Below are 8,930 nucleotides of genomic sequence, written 5' to 3'. Positions count from 1 at the left end.
TAGTTTGTTTCTGCCTCAAATTTTATACAATGTAGTGTTTTTTTAGGAAGGTGAGCAGCAACTTGATCAAAGGAGAACAACTGAAAGAGAAAAGGTCATTTAACTAAATGAATTATTTCCTAGTTACAGTCATGACGAAAATGGACAGTAACATATTTCAGAGACAGATGTCATAGCACTAAACCTAAGAGTTTTTTTGCCAAAGAGTAACTTCTTAGGTAGTTTAAACACATGGCTGCTATTTGTTTCTTGTTTTTGTGATTGGAAAGTTTCTATCTAGACTGCCTTTGCCTTTATTGTACATTCTAAGCTTGTATAAATATATATACACACACTTATGCTTTTGTGTATATGTATTTTATACACCTACATATTATATATTTAAATTGTATGCTAGAACATATTTTTTCTAGAAACGCACTTTCAGTCCCCTGCATTTTCAGGTATCCACTGAAGTGTTAAATATTTGTTGAACTGAGTTCTTACTGCACACATGAGATATGTTAAATGTTGTAGAGAATACAAAGAAATTTAAAAATATGGTCTCTGTACTTTTAAGGTACTGATGATTTAATTGGGGAGATAAGACATAATCATGTCAAAAGTTATGTGGGAAAACAATCAGATCCACAGTTGAGCAATTCCATTGTCCAGAGAGTGGTGAGAAATGTACCAAATACTAAATTTGGAAACGCTGAGTTCTCAAGTAAATCTGATCACACAGCTTAGTTAGAATGTCCATTTTTCCAACAAGGCAGCATGAAACCTAGCACACTAAGACGTGCATGGGGGTGAAGGCTGATGGCACATGACTGGGGCAGGACATGTCTTTTAGGAGCTGGGGGGAAGAGAGTCCTGTGGGCAGGTGTGCTCTGGGTAGGTTTCATTGGGAAGGAGAACCCAAGCGCAGTAGCAGGGGTGCAGGGGGGTTGCAGACTAGAAAGGAAGGAGCTTTTGAAAATGAGTAAGTTGTGTTCTATATCTGGGAGCAGATCTGCCCGATTGGAGTGGGAGGTGCTTGGAGGTTAGGCAGGGACAATAAGAGAAAAGGTATGAAATTTAGGTTGGGACCAGATTTTAACTGGCATGGAATGGCAGGTTTGGATTTTATGTTGCAAGTTGTGGTTACACTGAATTATTTTTCAACAGGGAAAGCAGTGATTTTGAAAAAAATTATCTGGCTGTTAGTGCCCCTTTAAAAACAACTTTGACATTATTTCACAAGGTTGAACATTTGTATACCCTATGACCTAACATCCCAGTTCAGAAATGCACAAATGCACTTGTGCACCAAGAATGTTGATAGCCACATTACCCATAATAGCAAAGCACTGGAAACAATCTGAGTTGGTTGGCAGGAGAAGGAGTAAATAACTGTGGTATGGCACACAGTGGAATACTATGTAACAGAAAACTAAACAAGTTAAGAGCATCAACATGGATGAATCTTGGATTCATAATAGTGAAATAACATGTACCAGGAGATGTACACAGTATGGTACTATCTTTACAGTCTTCCAAAATCAGCAAAATCAACTATATTCATGTATGTAAAATGAAGCTATATTCTTTTTTTTTTTTTGATTGAGGTATGGTTGATTTACAATATGGTGTCAGTTTCAGGTGTACAGCAAAGTGATTCACTTATATATCCTTTTTCAGATTCTTTTCCGTTATAGGTTATTACAAGATATTGAATATAGTTCCCTGTGCTATACAGTAATTCCTTGTTGCTCTTTTATGCATAGTAGTTTGTATCTGTTAATCCCATACTCCTAATTTACCCCTACCCCCTCCCTCTCCCCTTTAATAAAACTACATTCTTTAAAAAGTAGAATAAAAAATTTAAAGACAGTGATTAGCTCCAGGTATTAAGCAAGGGGTTGACATGTGTGAAGTATGTACAGGTAGATGCAAGTTACTGTTAATGTTCTAGTTGTGGGGCTGAGTGTTTGGTTGGTTATATTTATTATGCAATTATATTACAAAACTAACATGTTACATATGATTCAAATAATGTTTTAGAAAATTTCATCTGGCAGTAACTTGCAAGTTGGATGGAGGAGGAGAAGACTAGAGGCTTGAAAACCAGTTAGGAAGAGGTGCTTACAGATAGATATTTAGGCATGAGGTAGTAAAGGAAGAGGCCATCTAAACCAGTGCTTTTTTTTTTCTTTTTGGCCACGCCACGAGGCCCTCGGCAATGAAAGCACGGAGTCCTAACCACTGGACCGCCAGGGAATTCCCTAAACCAGTGCTTTTAACTATAGTTTTAGCAGCACAGTCTTCTGCCCTGCCCAAACAAAGCTTCCTCTGTTGACAAGAGGAAAAAGCAAAGGTGCTCTGGTGGAAATCTGGGGTTGCTGTATGCCCCCTTTCATATCCTTCAGGGGAACAAGATAGTTATTCTCTATTTCAATGTTAAGGGGCTATGTAGATCACAGGTAATAATGTGTAGAGAAGGAATTTGAAGCCAGCCATCCCAATTACCCACATATTGGTGAAATTCTTTGAGATCATCGCTGTGGTACTGTGTGAGCAGAGTTCCTTTGCACATGACTGCATCTGTTTCTTCTAAAACATTCAGGGCATTTGCTGTATACCAGGGCCCCTGGAAACAAAGACGGTAAGAAATGGTTTTTGCCCTTGCCTCAATTAAAGGGAAAGAGGATCCAGCTGTATAGAATAAAGTACTGTAATTGATGGTAAGTAGTATAATATGCTTGGGCACCAGGTGCCACGGAGGGGCTCAAATGAGTGGAGTAATAAATTCTACTTTGGGTCAGGAAGCTGAGGGAGTGCAGTGACATTTGAACTGGGCTTTGGAGGAGAGCCATTTGCCAGAGGGAGAAAGAAGGTAAGACCAGGCCATTGCAGGGAGAGGGACTAGCAGGGCTAATAATAACAGTGAGGTGTGAAAATACACACTGTTCGGGGCACAGAGGGATCCAGCAGAGGCTGGACCATGGGACGTGGCTGCCTAGCCGGGGAAGGACTTTATTCTGGAGGCAGTTGGGAGCCCTGCAGATTTTCAAACAGACAGGTTTTTCAAAGTTATTTCTGTCCACAGTCTGGAATACAGATTGGAAAGTAGAGGGAGACTGGAGACAGTGTGTCCAAAAGAGGCACCAAATATGGAAGCCTGGCCTGGGTGGTGGACAGACCTCGGTATACATCTCCTTGACTTAAAAGTAGCTCTTCTTTTGGATAAGATCCATTTATAGGCATGGATCAAAACCTGAGCCATATTGTTGGAAGAAAGTCGTTTGTTACCTTATCTTTGGCAATAGCATTTTGGATACAGTGTGTTTAGGTCTGTAATAACCAAGAAAACAAAATCTAAGAGCCCTGATGGTTGCTTTTTAGTCACTGAGGAAGCCACATAGCATTGTAGACAAAACAGCTTTGGAATTACAATTCTTGCATGCAGATCTGAGCCTTGCCACTTACTGTAGTGTCTTGGGCACGTCCTTTACTTCCTCTGAGCTCTATCTGTGAATGAGGGTAGTAGCACTACCTCACAGAGTTGTTGTGAAGATTAAATGAGAAAATACAGAGGCTGACTTTAGCACTGTGCTTGAAACATCATTTACACTCACCTGGTAGGTATTAATTTCTTAACTTCAGTTATTGCTTGAGAGCAATTGAGAAACTGCTCTAAATTAAGCCCAGCTGATCATCCTTGCCAGCCAAATTCCCAGGTCCCATGTGGTGAAAAATCCTGCCTGGTCATGCATCACCCTATCACCTCTCTTCACTCCCTCCCTCAGCTCTAGCCTGCTCCAGGGCCAGCCAGGCACCTGTCGACCACAGGCAGACTGTGGTGCTGCCAGGGGAAGCCTCCATCAGCCACCACCCCCCCGCCACCGTCAGCCACAGTCGGCTGCCAGGCTGGCATGTTCCAGAGCCTGCCTGCTAATGGGACAGAAGCACTCCCAGCAGCAGCTCGCCTCTTGAGCAAAGGCTGGGCCTGGGCTTGCTCCATCTTCCGCATCAGTCGTCACGCACGTGTGTAGCTGGTACTTGGAGGGGAGACCTTGGTATCTGGCTGAAGCCTGTTTGAGTGGGCATTACCGTTCCGCTGGGCAGCATTGTAGGGAAGTCTCTTACTTAGCTCAACTATCTCTTTTTTTCTTCTGTGACTGGCTTCTCTTGCACATGTACCATTCTTAACTCTCCAGTAGTTCTCTTAGGAATATTGGACGTTGGAATGTGCGCCTGTGTTCTGCCTGCACGTGGCACTTCTGCTGTTGTCGTTAAAATATTTACAGTGTTGAGAGTAATACTTTGCACTTCTGTTGCACCTTTCATCAGAGGATCTCAAAAAGCACTCCTAGATATTCACACTAAGCTTCAAAATACCCAGGAAGAGGAAAATGTGATTTTAAACCGTGTGGTGAGAGGGGAGGAGATGGGTGTCCCCAAATGCTTTGCTCTGAGCCCAGAGCACGGAGTCTTGGGTCGTTAGTCCCTTCCTGCTAATGAATGACACACTGCTCCCTGAGGGCTGGCCCCAGGGAGCTGCAGCCGTGGGGTTAGCGGTTCTTCTCCACCAGCCTCTGAGTATAGGGCCTCCGAGGAAGCCCTGCCCGCAGCTCTCTCGAAGTCTCCAGCTGGGTAGGAGCAGTCTTGCCTACCCACCCCCACTCCCTGTGAGTAACCCTGGGGACACCATTTCTTCTGGACCAGGGGGTGCCTGGGCCGCTAGCAGATCATAGCCCTGATACCAGGGATTACCCTGTCACCCTGACGTTTGTCTCCCATCTGCTGGATCCTAGGAATCAGAATGTCTTTAGGCCTCTAACTGGCTCAGTCTCCCGCAGTGAGTTGCCCTCCCCTTAAACCTCCAAGCACAGCCTAGATGTAACTCCCTCCCTCCTAAGATGGCTAACATTCTCTGTTCATACCACCTCTGGTTAGTATTTTGCTAAATGCTTTGATGAGATGTGAAATAACTCTCATTCCAAATACACCACTCCCACCCCAGAAAAAATTTTTAAAAAACGCTAACAACAACAACAAAGAAAGGTAACTTGGGACTTCTCTGTGTTCCCAATTATTCTTACTCCTTTCTCATGACCACCTATATCATAAAAGCACATGGTTTTCTCCATTCCTGAAAGCAGGCTTCATGTTAATTATAATGCAGACCGGCACCCGCCTAAGTTTGTTCCCCGGTTACCCATCTGGCCCCATGCGGAGCTTCGCTTTTTGCTGAAGCTAAATAGACTTCTCATCCTCAATTGCCCTCGACCTTCCCTGCTCCTCTCCCAGGCCTGACCCATCACACACCTTAACGCTGGAGTCATTCCACCCTAATACAACACATCTAATAATTACTGAAGAGCTCTTACACGCAAGATAAGCCATAGATCTTTAGTTCCTTAGCCATGTAAATATTGTTAGTCTCTTCTCAAATAAGTATTAATTTTGGAATAGGTAATATATTCCCATGGTTCAAAATCCAAAAATGTATATTAAAAGGTACACAGTGAAAGTCTCCCTCCCACCCACACAGCCCCCTCACCTCTGCCAGTAGTTAACCACTATTTTTCTTTTTTTTTTTGGCTGCACTGCACGGCTTGCGGGAACTTACCCGCACCCTCGGCAGTGAAAGCGTGGAGTTCTAACCATTGGACCACCAGGGAATTCCCTATTTGACCACTATTGTTTGTTGTGTATCTTTCTGTTACCCAAAAACTGAGTTCGCCTTGGTGGGCCAAAAGACACAACCAAGCCAAAGATTGGGAGAAGGAAGGGTTTATTACTTGCAGCAGGTAAGGAGAACACTGGGATCTTTCCCAAAGCAGTGTCTCCCCAAACGGCAAAACTGGGGACCTTTTAAGCTAAGGGTACGTGCATATTCATAAAGGGGCTTGGGTGGTGAATGCATATTCATGAAGGGGCTGGAGCAGAGGAGAAGTCAGTGTAGAACTGGAGCCAAGGTTGGCAGACTCCAAGCTTTAGTTGATTGAAGTCACGAGGGTCAGAAAAGGTCAACATCATCATTCCCCAAATTCTGACCAGTCTGGGATCTTAGCTTGTAGTTACCACCTGTGTGGGGATCTGAGTTCCTGCAAACAACTCAAAGATATGTATCAGATTGTTAGGTATATCCCTTGAAGAGCACTCTCCCGACTATTGTTTCTTGACGGCTTTTCCTTTGTTTCTCCCTTCTACACTAAAAGTCAGATTCCGCACTTTGCTTTTTTATTTAATAATGTGTGTTAGAGACCCTTCCATAACAATATATAGGGAGTTTCCTTATTCTGTTTCACAGCTGCATGGTATTCCATTTGTTCCACCAAATGGATATAATTTATTCAATCAGACCCTTATTGGTAGATATCTAGACTGTTTTTAACATTTTGGTATTATAAAAAAATGCTGCAGTGAATAACTTGACAATACCTTATTTTGCACATACTCAGTTATATGTGTTAGGATAAATTCATAGAAGTGAACTGCTGGGTCAAAGACCAATTATAAAGTATTGAAAAATTAAGCTAAGCCGCTGACCGAGCCTGCTGCTTTCTCGCTACTGCTTTGGCTTCCCGGCTCCCCCCCACCCTGGATGGAGAGGGCGGCCCGGCCATGGATGGTCAGATAGCTTCTACCTCTCGCCACCCATCCCTGGCCCCAACCAGCACAGAGCAGATGGCAGCAGCAGGTGAAGAGGAAGGTGGCAGGACGGCTGCCGGCCTGTGTGGGGGACTGTGGCACGGGGTATACAAAACTAGGATATGCTGGAAATACAGAACCACAGTTTATCATCCCTTCCTGTATTGCTATTAAGGAGTCAGCAAAAGTGGGTAATCAAGCTCAAAGGAGGGTGATGAAAGGTGTTGATGACCTAGACTTCTTCACTGGTGATGAAGCAATAGAAAAATCTACATATGCAACAAAGTGGCCAATCCGCCATGGTATAGTTGAAGACCAGGACTTGATGGAAAGGTTTATGGAGCAAGTGATCTTTAAATATTTAAGGGCGGAACCTGAAGACCATTATTTTCTTTTGACTGAACCTCCACTGAATACTCCAGAAAACAGGGAATATACTGCTGAAATAATGTTTGAGTCCTTCAATGTTCCAGGCTTGTACATTGCTGTACAGGCTGTTCTTGCCTTAGCTGCATCCTGGACCACCAGACAAGTAGGAGAATGGACGTTGACCGGTACAGTAATAGACAGTGGAGATGGTGTCACTCGTGTCATCCCTGTGGCTGAAGGGTATGGGCTTGGCAGCTGTATTAAGTACATTCCAATCGCAGGACGAGATATAACATATTTTATTCAGCAATTGCTGAGAGACCGAGAAGTAGGAATTCCTCCAGAGCAATCCTTGGAAACTGCTAAGGCAGTAAAGGAGTGCTATAGTTATGTCTGCCCAGATATAGTAAAAGAATAACAAGTATGATACAGATGGATCAAAGTGAATTAAACAGTGTTCTGGAATCAATGCTATCTCAAAGAAAGAATTTTCCATTGATGTTGGATATGAGAGATTCTTGGGACCTGAAATTTTTTTTCATCCAGAGTTTGCTAATCCAGACTTTACTCAGCCTATCTCAGAAGTTGTAGATGAAGTAATTCAGAATTGTCCTCTTGATGTCAGACGTCCTCTCTACAAGACTATTGTCCTCTCTGGAGGTTCAACCATGTTCAGGGACTTCAGATGTCGCTTGCAAAGAGATTTGAAAAGAACTGTAGATGCCAGGCTGAAATTAAGTGGGAATTGAGTGGTGGTAGATTGAAGCCAAAACCTACTGATGTACAAGTCATTACATACCACACGCAGTGATAATGCAGTTTGGTTTGGAGGAGCCATGCTGGCTTCCACGCCTGAGTTCTACTAAGCATGCCACACCAAAAAGGATTATGAAGAAATTGGACCTAGCATTTGTTGTCACAATCCAGTGTTTGGAGTCATGTCATAAAATTGGCTTCATAGTTATTGGGGTTAGGGAGGTGGGGAAGAAATAATCTTTCTGATTACCTGTTTTGTCTGGATGGCTGGTTTTGAGGTTGTAAACCTGACTTGAAATAATAAGACCAAACATAATTATATAGAATATTTTAATAAGTATATCAACGTGCGAATGTAGAGGAGAGCCAAAATGATTAAGTGATTTTCTTTAGATTGAATATTTGAATCTTATGTGTAACAAAAAGAAGTGTGTTTTAGTTCTTTCTGTGCCCTGGTATTTTATATATTTTTGAATTATCCAAGATTTGATGGGATTTATCGGTATGTAGATAGCTCTATAATGCTTGAATTGTACACTCTGAAGTGTGCAATGCAAGAGCTTGTTTATATTTCATACTTTGAGGAAAAAAAGTCAAAGAAAAACTAGTATTTGAGGGGAAAAAAGTGACCAAGTAAAGGATAAATACAAAAAATAGCCTATGAGACTTGGCTTACACACACACTCATGGGATTCCAGTTATTATGAAGTGCTTCCATACCCTGTGCCCCCCAATGGTTTTCTTTGCAAGTGCTTTTGGAACTAAGAAGCTAGTATCTTGGATAAACTGATGCCTGCTAGTACTCTCTGATTCCTCGCATTCTGTTTCTCGCTTTAAAGGAACAGTAAAGACAAGACTGTTGGACCAGTATTGCAGTTCTGCAGTGTCATTTCTTATTAAAAAATGAATAATTTGATTACCCAAATTGATGTATTTAAAGCCTAACACCATTCTAATAAAGGCACAAATTTCTTTTTTTATTAATTAATTAATTTATTTTTGGCTGAGTCAGGTCTTCGTTGCTGCGCACGGGCTCTCTCTAGTTGCAGCGAGTGGGGGCTACTCTTCGTCGCGGTGCGCGGGCTTCTCATTGCAGCGGCTTCTCTTGTTGCGGAGCATGGGCTCTAGGCATGCGGGCTTCAGTAGTTGTGGCACGTGGGCTTCAGTAGTTGTGGTTTGCGGGC

General features: G+C 42.7%; 1 pseudogene across 1 annotated transcript; it reads left to right on the top strand.

Moving 5' to 3' along the window:
* The first annotated feature begins 5,942 nt into the window (after positions 1-5,942).
* LOC309659827 (actin-related protein 3 pseudogene) lies at positions 5,943-8,728 on the top strand (annotated as a pseudogene). The gene has a single exon. The product of its transcript is annotated as an actin-related protein 3 pseudogene (transcript).
* Positions 8,729-8,930: the final 202 nt, after the last annotated feature.

The sequence above is a fragment of the Balaenoptera physalus genome (genome assembly GCF_965194825.1).
Source record: "Balaenoptera physalus genome assembly, chromosome: 4".
NCBI lineage: Eukaryota > Metazoa > Chordata > Mammalia > Artiodactyla > Balaenopteridae > Balaenoptera > Balaenoptera physalus.
This window is presented reverse-complemented; position numbering and strand designations above follow the sequence as displayed.